Source organism: Neovison vison, chromosome 5 (assembly GCF_020171115.1).
Source record: "Neovison vison isolate M4711 chromosome 5, ASM_NN_V1, whole genome shotgun sequence".
NCBI lineage: Eukaryota > Metazoa > Chordata > Mammalia > Carnivora > Mustelidae > Neogale > Neogale vison.
The window spans coordinates 71,353,438-71,371,241 of record NC_058095.1 but is presented as its reverse complement, the minus strand read 5'-3'; the positions used below and the strand labels follow the sequence as shown (position 1 = coordinate 71,371,241).

At 41.5% G+C, this 17,804-nt stretch overlaps 1 non-coding gene across 1 annotated transcript; it reads left to right on the top strand.

Moving 5' to 3' along the window:
• Positions 1-5,313: 5,313 nt before the first annotated feature.
• LOC122908023 lies at positions 5,314-5,420 on the top strand. Its single transcript, XR_006384827.1, has one exon. It is a non-coding gene; the product is annotated as a U6 spliceosomal RNA (small nuclear RNA).
• Positions 5,421-17,804: the final 12,384 nt, after the last annotated feature.

The following is a 17,804-nucleotide window of genomic DNA, read 5'->3' as shown; positions in this document are numbered from 1 at the left end:
TTTTGCTTGGATGATCTGTCCATTTCAGTGAGGGGAGTGTTAAAGTCCCCTACTATTATTGTATTATTGTTGATGTGTTTCTTTGATTTTGTTATTAATTGGTTTATATAGTTGGCTGCTCCCACGTCGGGGGCATAGATATTTAAAATTGTTAGATCTTCTTGTTGGACAGACCCTTTGAGTTGATATAGTGTCCTTACTCATCTCTTATTATAGTCTTTGGCTTAAAATCTAATTGATCTGATATAAGGATTGCCACTCCTGATTTTTCTGATGTCCATTAGCATGGTAAATTCTTTTCCACCCCCTCACTTTAAATCTGGAGGTGTCTTCGCGCTTAAAATGAGTTTCTTGGAGGCAACATATAGATGGGTTTTGTTTTTTTTTTTATCCATTCTGATACCCTGTGTCTTTTGATTGGGGCATTTAGCCCATTAATATTCAGGGTAACTATTGAGAGATATTATTTTAGTGCCATTGTATTGCCTGTAAGGTGACTGTTACTGTATATTGTCTCTGTTCCTTTCTGATCTACCACTTGTAGGCTCTCTCTTTGCTTAGAGGACCCCTTTCAGTATTTCCTGTAGAGCTGGTTTGGTGTTTGCAAATTCTTTCAGTTTTTGTTTGTCCTGGAAGCTTTTAATCTCTCCTTCTATTTTCAGTGATAGCCTAGCTGGATATAGTATTCTTGCCTGCATGTTTTTCTCGTTTAGTGCTCTGAAAATATCATGCCAGCTCTTCCTGGCCTGCCAGGTCTCTGTGGATAAGTCAGCTGCCAATCTAATACTTTTACCATTGTATGTTACAGACTTCTTTTCCCGGGCTGCTTTCAGGATTTTCTCTTTGTCACTAAGGCTTGTAAATTTTACTATTAGGTGACGGGGTGTGGGCCTATTCTTATTGATTTTGAGGGGCGTTTCTGAACCTCCTGAACTTTGATGCTCGTTCCCTTTGCCATATTGGGGAAATTCTCCCCAATAATTCTCTCCAGTATACCTTCTGCTCCCCTCTCTCTTTCTTCTTGAGAAGATGGAATCTTAATACTGACTAACCTTAAGCTTCGTGTGAATTCTGAGATCCTCCCCACTGGTCACAGGAACTTCTTTCACCACGCTATCTCTATTTTCCCCTGGAAGCCATTGTCTGTAGAGCCCAGGGGACTCCATACTCATGCCCCTCTATTCTGGCTTGTTCAGTCCAGGTCAGCTGTTTCACTGCCTCTGTACAAACATCCCTGACAGCCTTGCCTCCATGAACTTTCGTCATCCCCGTCTTCCCATTCTTAGCAGCACCACCTATTACCCGCTTCAGTATCTAGAATGTCACATCATGCTCAGTAAAATTGCAAGAGCTATTTGTTCTTTATCTATCGGGTCCTTTGACCACTCTAACATCCTTGATCCTTCTCTGGCTGACCACATAATGTATTATGAAAGGACCTCAAACCTATTTTACTTGGATCAAGATCCATATTCCATCCCCACCGCCAAACCCTGCAAAATCATATTTTGTGGGGAGTAAGTCCACTCAGGATGAGAGTTCTCAAAATTTCTCTTTATTTACACCACATTTATATTTATATTTGCCTTTCTCTTTTTGTTTTCTTCTTGTCTCAAAGAAATTTCCCTCTGCATTCTCTAAAAAAGATGAAAAGACTTGTGAGGGGCTGGAACATATTACCCCATTGAGAACAGAAGACCCTCTACCCTCACAGACCAAGAGCATGCCCTAGGAGGCATTTGTAAAGTGTTCATGATCCAGTGTTTTTTTGTCTTGTGTGTCTCTTTGCCCATTTTCCTATTGACTTGTTGTAGTTACTTTTTCAGATGTTCTCTTTATTTATTAAAATTGGGAGGAGGCAGAGAGGGCCATGCTAATTACGCATGCACCTTTCCTTCAGAATCTAAACCTCCCCCTAAATAAATACAGATGGGAGACGCTGTTTCACAGAGCTCAGAGTTTAGTCGGAAAGGTGGCGTATAAAATACAATGCAGCCAAAGGACAGTAATGGATGTCTACTCAAGGTAAAAACACTTGAAACACAAAGAAATGATGAACTCATCTGGGGGTGGACACAGGAGAGCATTACAGACCAGAAACCGCTGAGCCAGATCTTAAAGAATAGTGGTTCAGTAGATAGGTGGGGAGGTAGTCATAAAATATTTATTAGATTAGAAGGTGAAGGGCAGAACATGTGTAGAAAGAGTGACAATATTTAACTAGCTCGGTCTTTTCAGGAAATGTGCAGACTCAGTCTAGCTAATCAGGTGGGAGGCACAGTGGTGGCAAATGTGTCTGAGGGCTCAAAAAATAAAATAAATAATTTACCAAAGAAAAATTAGATAAATAAGGGGTGCCTGGCTGGCTCAGTCAGAAGGGGCAGCCAACTCTTGATCTTGGAGACATGAGTTTGAGCCCCAGTGTTGGGTGTAGAGATTACTAAAAATAAACAAATAAACTTTTTAAAAAATTAAATGAAGGAAGTAGTATTGATAAAATCAAACAAGTGTTGGTTTAAAAATCATAAGAACAGGGGGACCTGGATGGCTTAGTTTGTTAAGTGTCTTACTCTTGATTTCAGCTCAGCTTATGATCTCAGGGTTGTGAGATCAAGCCTGGCTTTGCTCCATGCTCTTGGAGCCTGCTCAGGAATCTCTCTCTCCCTCTTCCTCTGCCCCTTTCCACCTACTCATAAAGGTTCTCTCTCGCTTAAAAGAAAAAAAATCATAAAGACAGCAGTATTGTCAAATAATTCCAAGAGTTTTTTCTTTAAAAGGGAAAGACCAAGGGAGGAGAGAAGACAGGAAGGGAAGGAAGCAGAGATGGAGGGAAGAGAAATGGAAGGAAAAAGGAATATACGTGGAAAGTAAATTTATTGATGTTATATTTGTTGAAGTCTTAGTACTTGCCAGGGACTGGGCTATGTTTTGGGGACAAAACAGATGTATAAATTGATCTGCCATCTGCTTTTGAGGAGCTGAATTTCAAACAGGGAAGTGCTTTTTTAAACATAAAACTACACAGATAAAATAGAACTACAAATAGAGAGAGGCATGAAGGAAAAGTAAAGAGTATAATGAGAGGTTATAGCAAGGTCAAAAATTACCTTGTGGCTGGGGGCTGGATCGTGAAAGGCATTTTGAAGATGTGACATTGAAGCCAATGTCTGGTGAAGAAGAAACAGTTAACCAGACACACAGCACTTGGAAGAGCGAGTCAAGAAGAAAACAAAGGGCTTGAGGATAGAAAGATCATGGTCCAGTTCAAGTAACTGGAAGAAGGTCCGTGGGGCTGGAGCCAACCAAGGAAGCAGAGAGTTACAAAGATTCATAGGGAGAATGACAGACATCCCCAGAGGAGTGGGGGGGGGTAGTCCTGGGAGGTGGGACTTTCCTTTTGAAAACTGGGATAGTCCTAGGCCAACCCAGGTGAATTGGTCACCCTTCTGATAGGCCTTATTCAAGATTTCATAGCTTAGCAGAAGATGATATGGTAGCTGTAATCAGTACAGGCATAGTGAAGATGGAGAAAAACGAACGAATCCAAGAAATATTAGAAATAAATCGACAAATTTTGATGACCAAATCAGAGCTTTGTATTTGGTCACCAGAAAATAAGCAGGAATCCATTTTGGGATCCTCCATCTCCTCCATCCCAGGGTTTGAGCCAGGAAGCTACCTCAGGGTGCTCAGAAAAGAATTTGGAAGGTGGGTGGATGGCTGAGATGGAGTGGAGGATAAGGTTTTTAGAGAAGTCACTGACCTGACATGCTTTGCATGGTCACCAAAACCAGACCAGATGATGGCAAGGGCTGGGACAGAATGGGAAAATAGGTGCCAAGAGTTCAATAAACAGAAGGTGGTCAAAAGGAACATACTTCCACTTAGAAGATAAATAAGTACCAGAGATGCAATGTGCACCTAAACTTCAGAAGAATAGTTGTTTTGGGGGGCTTTTTGTTTTGTGAGATGAGTTTATACAATTTTAATGAAAGGTCTGCAGAGATTTAAGCAAATGAAAAATACACATCTAACTCCTGAATTGAAAGACCCAATTACTTCCAATTATCTCCTATCTTAATCCCATTAACCTTAAAAATAAAACCTCCTGTTATTTCACGAGCCAAAAAATGGGTTTATCTGGGAATAGCTGAGAATCACAATCCAGAACCAAAGAACTGCCACAAAACCACAGACAACTCTGGAAATACACCACAGGAATGCTCTTTTATAGGGGAAAGCAGGAGGGGCTGTTGTAAACTCCCAGGAAACTGGGAGTTCAAAGTGTAGTGGCTTCTCATTGGCTGATCTGTGACTCTTTCTCATTGACTGTGCTCTTGTCTGCATAGGAAGATACCTTCCTTCCACCTGCTGGGTGTCTACATGGGGGTCTAAAGCACCTCTCCTCTTGTGGGGTCTCTAGTTGACCAGTGCTGGGCATGAAGCTCCTCATGCCCTCTTCCCAATTCCATCCTAAATGAGGTTTCCTTTTATTAATTTTCACAATCCCAATTGGACTTCTTTTAGACCCTGATGATAAATTTATTTATTTATTTATTTATTTATTTATTTTTCTTTCTTTCTTTCTTTTTCTTTCTTTAGATTTTATTTATTTATTTGACAGATTACAAGTAGGCAGAGAGACAGGCAGAGAGAGAGGAGAAAGCAAGTTCCCCACTGAGCAGAGAGCCTGATATGGGGCTCGATCCCAGGACGCTGGGATCATGACCTGAGCCAAAGGCGGAGGCTTTAACCCACTGAGCAAGCCAGGCGCCCCAAAATTTCTAATTATCATCTATAAGAATATCGTGCCAGAAACCAAGAATAGAGGTTTACTTTGGAGGGGAGGCAGAGAGTAACAAGCATTCAACAGATATTTATGGCATTATAAAGCTACATTGTGAAACAGTAAGTTGAAGACATAGGAATACATGATCAATGAGACAGACCAGAGAGTCGAGAAATACCCCAAAGAAAATTATATGGAAATTTAGAATATGATAAAAGTAGCATTTCACATTTGTGGGGAATAATAATTTGGAGATAATTGCTTAACCATTTGGAAAAACTATATTGGACTTATCGGTGAATACATAAGGGAAAACAAACTTTCTTACTAAGTTGCAAAAGTTAAGGTTAATAATCAGTGGAAACTTGGTCTGCCTTGAGCCTGATATTCTGTGTGTGCCGGCAGGGGAGGGCCGTTGGCTACTGGCATAATATCCAAAGGCCCATTCCCTTGGGTCAGAGTCTTAAAGTTGGAAGAGACAGAAGGCTAACCTCAGGCTGGTTTAAGATAAAAAGAGAATTTGAGTGCTCGCTTCGGCAGCACATATACTAAAATTGGAACGATACAGAGAAGATTAGCATGGCCCCTGCACAAGGATGACACGCAAATTCGTGAAGCGTTCCATATTTTTTACACAATGGAATACTATGCAGCCATCAAAAGAAACGAAATCTTGCCATTTGCGACAACATGGATGGAACTAGAGCGTATCATGCTTAGCGAAATAAGTCAAGTGGAGAAAGACAACTATCATATGATCTCCCTGATATGAGGAAGTGGTGATGCAACATGGGGGCTTAAGTGGGTAGGAGAAGAATCCATGAAACAAGATGGGATAGGGAGGGAGACAAACCATAAGTGACTCTTAATCTCACAAAACAAACTGTGGGTTGCTGGGGGGAGGGGTTGGGCGAAGGGGGGTAGGGTTATGGACATTGGGGAGGGTATGTGCTTTTGGGTAAATTGGAAGGGGAGGTGAACCATGAGAGACTATGGACTCTGAAAAACAATCTGAGGGATTTGAAGTGGCGGGGGGCTGGGAGGTTGGGGTACCAGGTGGTGGGTATTATAGAGGGCACAGCTTGCATGGAGCACTGGGTGTGGTGAAAAAATAATGAATACTGTTTTTCTGAAAATAAATAAATTGGGAAAAAAAAGAGAGAGAGAGAATTTGGCCTGTCCAGCTTAAAAGACCAGAGACAGGTTGGGAGATGGCTCCTGAAGGGTCTGCAGTGATGTCATTAGAACTCTGTTTCATACTCTTTCCAATCTCTGACTTCCCCTCTGTTGGTTTCATTCTCAAGCTTTACCACTTGATACCAGTACCTCTGAAGCCAACTTCCGCCAGACTCTGGGGCACCAGAGAACAGGTAATATTCTCTCCCAGCAATTACCACGAAAGTCCTTCTGATTCCCATTGGCTCAGACTGAGTCATGTGCCTATTCCTGAACTAATCATTATTACCCAGAGAATACAGAATTTCTATTGGCCAGGTCCAGGATGCATGTCCTTCCCAGGATCCCAGTATAGAGAGAGTGGACTCCATTCAAATTATATAGAGTAAAAATAAGCAAAAAGGTGGTTCTCCAGTGGAACTCAAGGGACTATTTCTAAGAGAAGAAACTAATAGATAGTTAACAATAATAATGACAGCAGGTGTCTCCTACATCAACTGATAGAATTGGGGTGTTTCTCATATTTGTATTTTGTTTACCTAAACCCCTCTGCAGTGACTGGTTGTGCTAAGATGTACCCAGGATGTGCCTGCCCTTGACCTCCTGTGGCAGAATGGAGTCCTTCTTTAACCATAAAGCTCCGCTTAAACAAGACCCAACTCCTTATCTGTAGGAAGAGCCTGGAGACCTTGGGGGTTGTGAATATTTTCTTTTACGTGAGCAATCTTTCATTCATCAAATATGTATCAAACATATTCAATGTGCAGGAGCTGAGCCCATAGTGAATATCAAATGTGATAGAAATCAAATGTCACCTAGAAACTGGTTCATACTGATGGGCACCACCCTTGGTTGCCAGTCTTAGACTACCACCAAGAACATCCCTATTTCTGGCTCATTGCCCCACCTCTCTTGGCCTGCCATAAAGGTTCTGATATGCGTCCTTCCTTAGTCCATGTAGGTATGAATCATTCCACACCACTGTGGTGAAAGCTTCCAGCACACCAACTGGTACTTTGAACTAATATGCCTCTTGGGTCTCAATCTCTCCTGCTCACAGACATTATCATCCAGGCCAAAGACAAGAAAGCAGCACGTTGGCTGGAATTGAATAAAAGTCAATCCATCCACCCTGTGGTTTCAGAGTGGGCATCATTCATCCCCCAAACATTAGTGGGGCTCCTACAGTGACCAAAGGGTTGTATGCAAGGAGAAAGATGAATAAAATGTGGGCCCAGCATCCCAGGGGTTTGCAATCTACTTGGGAAGAAAAGCATGTCCAGGAATGGCTGCGAAAACAAGAGTGATGTAATAAAAGCTATCTAGTGGCATTGACAAGGAGTTACAGAAATGGAAGCATTTTCTGACAAGGTGTGAGAGGGTCAGGATTGGAGAAGCAGACAGTGCCTTTTGGTAAGTGGGCCCCGTGAGCTGAGCTTTTCAGAATGGCTGTAGTATTTTATAATTTATCCTAAATGCTTCACTTTTCCTTGGTGGTTCTCTGTAAACTGTGAGTTTCAGCCCCAAAATACCAGCTGCTTAGGCACAGTAGAGATGCAAAACATTCTCATTTTTATTAGTTGTCTGGTGCTGTGTAACAAATTACCTCAATACTCAGTGGCTTAAAATAAAACACATTCATGTTCTCATTGTGTCTGTTGGTCAGGAGTTCAGAATGGCTTAGTTGAATGGTTCAACTAAGGTGTCAGCCAAGGCCATGTCCGTAAGGGTTGGATGGGATGGAGAATCTGCTTCCAAACTCACCCATGTGGCTGTTTACAGGAGGCTGTTGGCCAGACACTTCGGCTACCCTTACCATGTGGCCCTTTCCATAGGGTTTCTTGGGAGTCCTTACAACATGTCAGCTGGCTCTCCTTGGAGTGAGTGATCTGAGAGAAAGTGAGAACGTAGCCACTGTGCTTCCTATAAGCTCATCCTCAAAAGCCACACACTGTCACTGCCACTTCATTATATTCATTAGAAGCAAGTCACAAAGTCCAGCCCACACGCAAGGAAAGGGAAACTTGACTCCACCATACATGGAATGGAATATGAAAGAATTTGGACATGTTTTGAAATCACCACAATACCTTTATGCCTGTCACCATGTCGCTCCTCTGTTCTTTCAGGTAGCATGGCTCCAGAGTCAAAGTGGAGTCTTGGGTCTACCACATACTTTCAGTGTGACGCAAGGCAAATAACTCCTCAGGCCTCAGTCTTCTTATCTGCAAAATGGAGACATTATTGACATCCACACTTCATATGATTCTTGTGGGGACTGAATGAGGTAGCACACGCAAGCACTGTATGGGCAATACATGTAATACACATAAACACATGAATGTTAGTTGTTTTTTTTTTTAAGTTGTTACCACTCTCATCTGATTTTGGCAAACTCTTATTCTTTCTTTTTCCTTTTAAGAAAGATTTTGTTTATTTATTTGAGAGAGAGAGACAGAGCGCGCATAAGCAGGGGGAAGGACAGAGGGAGAAACAGAGGGAGCCTGACAACAGGGCTTGATCCCAGGACCCTAAGATCATGACCTGAGCCAAAGGCAGATGCTTAACCAACTAAGAAGCCATCCAAGCGCCCCATTCCTGTTCTTTCAAGACTGAATTTGAATGCTTCCTCTTTTGCCAAGATTTCTAGGTCTCCTGGGTAAATTTTCTTCTTCTCATCTCTAAGGGACTCTAGCATTTTGGTTTTTCTTATAATTGGTACTTTTCAAACTGTGTCATCGTGGCTTAATTACATGCCCCCCCGGCCCTGGCCAACTGGTGTGTCCCAAGAGAACAGATTTAGATCCCCGGGGAGGCAGATTCTGTGGAAGGGGAAGAGAAGCAGATTACAAGCAGCCTGTAGGAGACTCCATTTTTCACCCCAGAGTTGGGGCCATGAGGATAAAGAGGACTGAGTTTTTATGGAAAGTGGTTTCCCAAACACAGCAGCCTGGAGTTAACACCAACTGCTCCCCAGGGTCATCTAGTGGGAGTTCTTGGAGGGAATGCTGTCTTGGGGAGAGAATCCTCTCCATCACAGCTCTGACACCAGGAGCCCAGGCACTCATTACACATTCAAACACGTCCTGGGGGCACTGTTAGCAGGTTTCACATACAAGGAAGTACATTTTCAGGAGTATGTGATATTCTGGAAATGCCTTTATGTGGGAGAAGAACAAGTCAGGAGGAGGGATGATTTCGAATTTCCTGAGCATCCACAAAGAACTGGTTTTGCTTAGCAAGATGTTAGAAGGGCCTGAATTCAATCAGAACTGGTGCCCCTTCCTCTAGTATGTTGCTGGGGAGGGGTGGAGAGAGGTGTCTGCTCCTCTCAGGTGGCCCCAGGCCGCTCTCAGCAGAAAGCTCCTGGATAGTGCACCATAGAAAGTGTGTTTCCAGGCTTCACCTCCCCCCAGAGTAACAGACTATTATGCTGTTATTTAAATGATGCTTCAAAGTTTTCCGCATTGTTCTCATGGCTATGTGAGGCACTGACTTTTAGCCCTGTTGGCTCCACATCTTATAAGTAACAGGCTAGCATATTCCCTCCCTCCCCAGCCTGTCCCATGGTCACGTTGAAAATTATAGTCTAGGTTCTAGGAGATGGACCAAATGGAAATAACTGATAGAAGGTCCGAACCATCCTGAACATTTTCAAAAGCAGCTTCTATGCAGGTGGGGGGTGTCTCAAAGACACCCCTGTCTATAAGATGGGCCTCGCGGGTGTCTGTTTTGAGTTGCCTACTCTGCTTGCGTTCGAAAACCACAGGTCTCTCAAGTCATGTAGCATGGAGTGGAGGGGGAGGCTGGTCCAATTTCCCTCAACATCTGGCTCCAAGCGTGGACATGTGACATGGGCCTAACCCGGCTAATCAGAGCTCTCAACCACCAAGTGGAGGTGGAGGGTGGGAGTAGATACAACTCGCATGTATGGGGATGGGTGGTAACTAGTCTTACTAAGGCAGTGATCCTTTGTAGGGTATATCACTGTTGAATTACAGTGTTGCACACCTGAAACTTACATAATGTTGTAGATCATTTTTACCTCAATAAAAATGAAAAGAAAGAAGGGCGTGATATCGGCTCTCATGAAGTTGAAATTTCAACAGAGGACTAAAGTTAAGAATAGGAAAAACTATCACTTAGGGAAGAATATGTTAATTACTAGCACAAAGAAAGGAGGCAATTGATCCAGCAGAGGACAGGAGACATTCTTAACAGGGAAGGTAGCCTTTGGCTAAGGCCTGACTAGATTAGGTTTAAGTGTGTGGGAAGATCTACACTTTTCCTTCTTTCTTTTTTTTTTAAGTTTTTTTTTATTTATTTGACAGAGAGAGACAGTGAGAGAGGGAACACAAGCAGGGGGAGTGGGAGAGGGAGAAGTGCTTGGCAGGGAGCCCAACATGGGGCTTGATCCCAGGAACCTAAAACCACCCAAGCCGAAGGGAGATGCTTAACAACTGAGCCACCCAGGTGCCAGATCTACAGTTTTCAGACCAAGAAACGAATGAAGACAAAGGCGAGAATATCAAAGGAAACAACTTTCATATATGAAAGGACAAGCCACTTGTATTGGTTGGAACATAGGGTACTAGAAGGGACAAAAATTGAAAAGACTGTTTGGTATCCACAACGGAAGATCTTTGTTTTTTTTTTCTAAGATTTTATTTATTTATTTGAGAGAGAGAAAGCAGGAGTGGGAGGAGGGGCACATGGAGAGGGAGAAGCTGACTCCCCACTGAGCAGGGAGCCCGCTACACGGCTCAATCCCGGGACCCTGGGAACATGACCTGAACCAAAGGCAGACACTTCACTGACTGAGCCACCAAGGTGCCCAATGGAAGGTCTTAAATGGCAAGTTATAAATTTGGAATACTGAAGGCAATTGGGTCTGTTCAGGTTTGTACTGTCTACCATCGATCTACAGAAGAGTGGATAAGGTTTTACTCTTATTGAAATACTGTCTTCTCATGAACAGACGTTTCTGCAAAGAAGACATCCAGATGGCCAACAGACACATGAAAAAGTGCTCCATATCACTCGGCATCAGGGAAATACAAATCAAAACCACAATGAGATATCACCTCACACCAGTCAGAATGGCTAAAATCAACAAGTCAGGAAATGACAGATGCTGGCGAGGATGCGGAGAAAGGGGAACTCTCCTACACTGTTGGTGGGAATGCAAGCTGGTGCAACCACTCTGGAAAACAGCATGGAGATTCCTCAAAATGTTGAAAATAGAACTGCCCTATGACCCAGCAATTGCACTACTGGGAATTTACCCTAAAGATACAAACGTAGTGATCCAAAGGGGCACGTGCACCCAAATGTTTATAGCAGCAATGTCCACAATAGCCAAACTATGGAAAGAACCTAGATGTCCATCAACAGATGAATGGATCAAGAAGAGGTGGTATATATACACAATGGAATACTATGCAGCCATCAAAAGAAACGAAATCTTGCCATTTGCGACAACATGGATGGAACTAGAGCGTATCATGCTTAGCGAAATAAGTCAAGCGGAGAAAGACAACTATCATATGATCTCCCTGATATGAGGGAGTGGTGATGCAACATGGGGGCTTAAGTGGGTAGGAGAAGAATCCATGAAACAAGATGGGATAGGGAGGGAGACAAACCATAAGTGACTCTTAATCTCACGAAACAAACTGTGGGTTGCTGGGGGGAGGGGGGTTGGGAGAAGGGGGGAAGGTTATGGACATTGGGGAGGGTATGTGCTTTTGGGTAAATTGGAAGGGGAGATGAACCATGAGAGACTATGGACTCTGAAAAACAGTCTGAGGGGTTTGAAGTGGCGGGGGGGTGGGAGGTTGGGGTACCAGGTGGTGGGTATTATAGAGGGCACAGCTTGCATGGAGCACTGGGTGTGGTGAAAAAATAATGAATACTGTTTTTCTGAAAATAAATAAATTGGAAAAAAAATTTGACTCTCAAGCTAAAATGTACTTATTTACTTTAGGTTGGTTTAGTTTCTGACTTTTTTTAAATTGTGAAATATAAACACACATACAGAAAAAAAATGTTAAGTTCTAGGATCTATTACAAAATGTATATCCTGTAATCATGATCTAGGAATAAATAGAAAATTGTCAAGAAAAAAAAAAGAAATATTGTCTTCTACTTAAAGATATTAAATCATGAAACAAATAAGCAAGTGAACACAAAGGCATCATTATAATTTGCTACCTTATGAATACAATAATAAGATTTGTAAGCTAGACTTCAATTTAAGGCAGAATTGAGTCTGTGAATGTATAACTTTAATAAATTGAACATCACCTAAAACAAACAAACCAAAAATTTTTTTAAAAAGTGTAAATATGTTTACCCTGACTGATATCGAGCTCCTGGATCCAGCCACACCTGAAAGTTACCACATGACTTTTCAAGTTACATGCTCTTATAAATTATTTTATTGAATTAACCCAGTTTAAGTGAATTGGATTCTTTCTCTCAAAACTCCAAAGAGTTCTGATTTACCTCTACCATTAGAGATGTACAGTCAGAATGGCAAGTATCAATCACCTTTGCCTTCTGACTCTACACATGAACCATCTATCTAAAATTTTTTACTGGAAATTCCTCCTGATAGATCGCAATACTAAACCTTCAGTCTTTGTATCTTTGTATCTTTGAGAATACATTTTTATGAGGATTTTAATTTGAAGGTGGGTAATAACAACTTTATTCAACAGTTTTGAAAATAATATAGCAATATGTATCAAGAACCTTAAAATTTTTTTTGCTTATATATATTGTATCTCAAGAATTCCTCTTTTTAGGTGCCCAACCTAAATAAATAATTAGTAGTGTGGAAACCCACTTATACCCAGGTATAAGAATACCTGGAAAATTCAGAAAGGCAAGAATCTCTGTAGCCAAACTGCCATTTCTCACAAATTCTAGAATGTTCTTCAGGATTAGACAGTTCAGGATGCAATGCATCTGTACACACTAGGCTGTCCTGACATGCTCTTGGAAACACGTTGCTCCCCACCCTATTATGATGGTGACTTACTTATTCTCCATACTCCATTGATATTACTAAGTGCTCTCTGCTTAGTTTCTTGCTACTCTGTAATTTTTGCTTAAGTATGGCTTCTGCTATCTTATTTGGCATCAGCCACCTCAGAGTCTGGTGCTCTTCTCTTTCTATATGTCTTTTAGGCCCTGCCCCACTGCCAACTACTGACTCTCTCTGGCTGATGTATAGTTCCTGCTGATGAAGGATCCTATTGACCTGTGATTTGCAATGAACAGAAGCTCCTACTGAACCACATCTCCTGTTGACCTATAGCCTCTACTGATTCATGGCTCATGCTAACTCAGGGTTTCTACAGATCCAGAGTTCCTCTTTATCCATGGGTTCTGTAGACCCCTTACTCTTGAAGATCCATGGATCCTTCCAAACTACTGACTCATGATTCCAGCTGACTTTTAACTCCTTTTGATCCATGGCTCCTGTTGACTTATGCCTTGTGCTAAAACATAGCTCCTGCTAAGCCACGCCTTCTGGTCACCCATAGATTCTAGTGGGATGAAGAAAAGGATCCAGGCCTTTGAAGATCCAGGGCTCCAAAAGACTACATCTCTGTTCAGGGTAGGCCTAGAATCTCAAAAAATATCTGTAGCACTATTTTTTTTAATTTTATTTATTTATTTGAGAGAAAGAGAGAACAAGCAGGGGGAAGGGCAGAAGGAGCAGAAAAAACAGACTGCCTGCTGAGCAGGAAGACTGATGTGGGGGCTCGATTCCAGGACCTGGGATTGTGACCTGAGCTGAAGGCAGACACTCAACCGGCTGAGCCACCCAGGTGCCCTGATTGGTAATATGAATTATGGAAACTGCCTAAGAGTGCTGTAATCCTACACATACACGTGCACTCATGCACACACACACACACACGTTGTGTCTTTTCCTCCCCACTACTGAATTGACCCTACCACCCATTTCAACCCTATGGTACCTCAAAGAGATCAGAAGAATCTTCTAGCTCAAGGCTAGTGGACATAGAATTCATTTTTGCAGAAAATACCTACCTTAATTTCTTTTTTTTAAGATTTTATTTATTCATTTGACAGAGAGAGATCACAAGTAGGCAGAGACAGTGGGGGAAGCAGGCTCCCGGCTGAGCAAAGAGCCCCATGCAGGGCTCTATTCCAGACCCTGAGGTCATGACCTGAGCCAAAGGCAGAGGTTTAACCCACTGAGCCACCCAGGTGACCCTCACCCCAACTTGATCTCTTTAAAGCATGCTTTCTCTGTGGAGCCCTGAAGAAACCAGTTTTTGCAGTTTGTGTGATGATTTTTGAGTACTCTGGAAAAGTTTATCTTATGTTTTAAAAGGAATAAGTTCCTCTTGTGGAAAATACTCCAGAATATAAAATATTAAAGAAGGAAGACAGCAAGAAAAACAGACTTACAGACTTTCAGGGATAGAAGATACCCTTAAACTTTGAAACCCTCATCTTTTTTTTTTTCCCAATTTATTTATTTTCAGAAAAACAGTATTCATTATTTTTTCACCACACCCAGTGCTCCATGCAAGCTGTGCCCTCTATAATATCCACCACCTGGTACCCCAACCTCCCACCCCCCCGCCACTTCAAACCCCTCAGACTGTTTTTCAGAGTCCATAGTCTCTCATGGTTCACCTCCCCTTCCAATTTACCCAAATTCCCTACTACTCTCTAACGCCCCTTGTCCTCCATGCTATTGGTTATGCTCCACAAATGAGTGAAACCATATGATAATTGACTCTCTCTGCTTGACTGATTTCACTCAGCATAATCTCTTCCAGTCCCGTCCATGTTGCTACAAAAGTTGGATATTCGTCCTTTCTGATGGAGGCATAATACTCCATAGTGTATATGGACCACATCCCTCATCTTTTGTGTGAGTGTCTTATACCACATCCTGTGTGAGAACAATCTAGTCTCTCCTTGAATTCCTCCACTGAACACCAGCTCATTAATTCTGAAGTTAGACCACTCCATTTTTGCATGGTTTTCATTATGACAATGATTTCTTACACTGATTCCAATATTTTTCTCCCTGTAATTAATTCAGCTGTATGAACCAACAGAAAGGGAAAAAAGGCAAATTTCTCAATATCACAATTCTTCAAAAATTTAAATGCAAACTATTGGATCTTTATTTCTTTCTTTATTCTCCAACTATTACCTGAACCCAAAATGCCATTAGTGCCAAGATTGAGAAATACTGTCCTCACCCATTCCAGTATCTAGAAAGAAATGTTATCGTCCCCAAAGAAGGGATTTACCTGACATGAAGAATTGTTTTTCCTTGAAATGCAATACGCTTGAGGATCAAGGGGCGAAAATGTCAGACTTCAAAGCATTGTTCTTTTCTCTACATTTACCAAAAAAGTATGAAAATGAAGTTCTTACCAGTCTTCAATTTCAGAGTCTTCTAAATAATGTTTTCATGATACCACCTTGTACTTATTTGGAAGAATGGTGAGGTAGTGAGTGCCTTGTGGCTGTTTGCAGAACAAAGACAGCCCTTTGCTCAGTGCTTACAATCAGCTTCACAAGCTCCTCTCTGTACCTTCTGGTTGCCTCCTGTCTGGACTGATCTCTACCCTGAGGTAACATAGTCTGTGGTCTGTATCAGAGATCTGGGAGTTGCAGCTGAACCTCTCTGCTTGTCATTTCCACCTGGCAAATTCTACTGAAAGAAGCATTTTTTTGTTGTTACTACTTTTGCTGCTGAATGCGTTGAATGCTAACAATCTGAAGATCCTTTGTTATGAGGAAGAGGACCAATAAATAGAGATGAGTTTATTTTTCTTCTAAAGGCAAAAAAAGAACCTGGGGAGTAATATTTGCCAGGAAAAAAAACCCCTCTAATGTCCTCAATATATATGAAGAACTCTGACAAATCAATAAGAAAACCCCAAAGCTACTTAATAAAAATCAAAGTAGAATGTAACATTTTAATCCACAAAAATTTCAAATGAAAAAAAAAGTCATGCTGTTTTGGGGTTTTGACCTGTGGAGGGGAATGGAAATCAGCATGTATTTCTAAAAAGTCTAATCTATAAAGAAGTTTAAAAATAATTAATAACCTTTGGAACAATAATCCTCCTTCTAGAAATTTACCCTTGGGACATATCTGGAGATTCAGACAGTGATTTATGTGTAAGAATGCAATCAAAGCATTTATAATGGAAAAAAACAGAATGTACCTAAACTGTTAAAAACTATGTTATAGGGGCACCTGGGTGGCTCGGTGGGTTAAAGCCTCTGCCTTTGGCTCAGGTCATGATCCCAGGGTCCTGGGATCAAGCCCTGAATCTGCTTCCTCCTCTCTCTCTGCCTGCTTCTCTGCCTACTTGTGACCTCTATCTGTCAAATAAATAAATCTTTAAAAAAAAAACTATGTAATATCCTAAGATGGAAAATTTTGTTTCTATTAAAATAGTGATTTTGTCAACATTTTATGACACAAGAAAAACCTCCCAATCTAATGTGAAAAGTAACAAATATATCAACTATTTCATTTAGTACGTAACTGTTTGGGAGAATGGGCATGGATCATTTTGGGGAAAAAGCATCAGATTCATAGCAGAGGTTATTTTGGGATGGTGGATCATGAGTGATTCTTTGTCATCATCTTTATCATTACAGTTGTTCCAGTTTCTGTGCAATAGACATGTACCACTTCAGTAAATCACAAATTGTGAAAGGTTTTTCAAATCTGGAAGTGACAGGTATGGAGGGAAGATCAATGAATGTTGACTCAGAGAGATATGAGTCTGACTCCAAGCACAGCTTCTCACTACGGGTGGACCGGGAGAATCTTACCATATCCTCTTGGAACCTTGGGCTCTAGATGGGGAGAACAGCACCTATCTCGTGCAACTGTTCTGAGAGTTACACAAGTTGCTGTACCATGGTAGGTATGTTGAGACCATTCAATAATTGTTAGATAATCAAAGAACCGAATCTGGGACTTGGGGATCCAGAATGATGAAATGCTCTGGAAGTGAAAGGGTTCACCCAGACACGACAGTGTGAGAACCCCTGAGTTGGAATCCTGAATCTACCACTTACTCCTCTGGGGTTTCATGCAATTGCTTTATCTCTCCAAGATTCTGTTTCTTTATCTATAAGACAGGAATAGTAAAAGCACCTACTGTGCAGTATGGTGAGGGTCAAGGAGATAATGCAAGAGCTAACAAATTATAGTTTGTGTGCCAAATCCAGCCCACCACCTGTTTTTGCGAATAAAGTTTTATTAAAACATATACCCACATGATAGCATACCCTGTCTATGGCTGCTTTCGTGCTTAAGGGCAGATTTGAGTTGTCATGACAGAGACAATGTATCCCACAAAACCTAAAATATTTATAGCTGGCCCTTTACAGCAGAAGTTTGCTAACCCCTGAGTGAACATATAGAAGCTACCAAGAGTTGTATCTGTCATTCAAAAGATGATAACTACTATTATGATGATCAATATTATTATTATTGTTACTGATTGCTCTGCTTGGAGGTAATTCTGAAAAATTACATAGTCTAACCCTATTTTCATCAGTATTCAACCTAATGAATCCCAGATGGCTGAGTCATTCTTCCTGACTCACTCTTTAAAAACTGTCCGAGCAAGAATTCTGAAGGAATCTTTTTTTTTTTTGCAATCCAGCCCAATGTACGTTTGTCATCACTGTTAGGAAAATATTTTATCTATCTCCCTGCCTTCTTCATCACTGCTGTTTCCATGTGTGCTCTAATCGCAAGTGAGAGGCAGAAACTTTTGGTGTGAACTCTCTCTATAGCCAATTC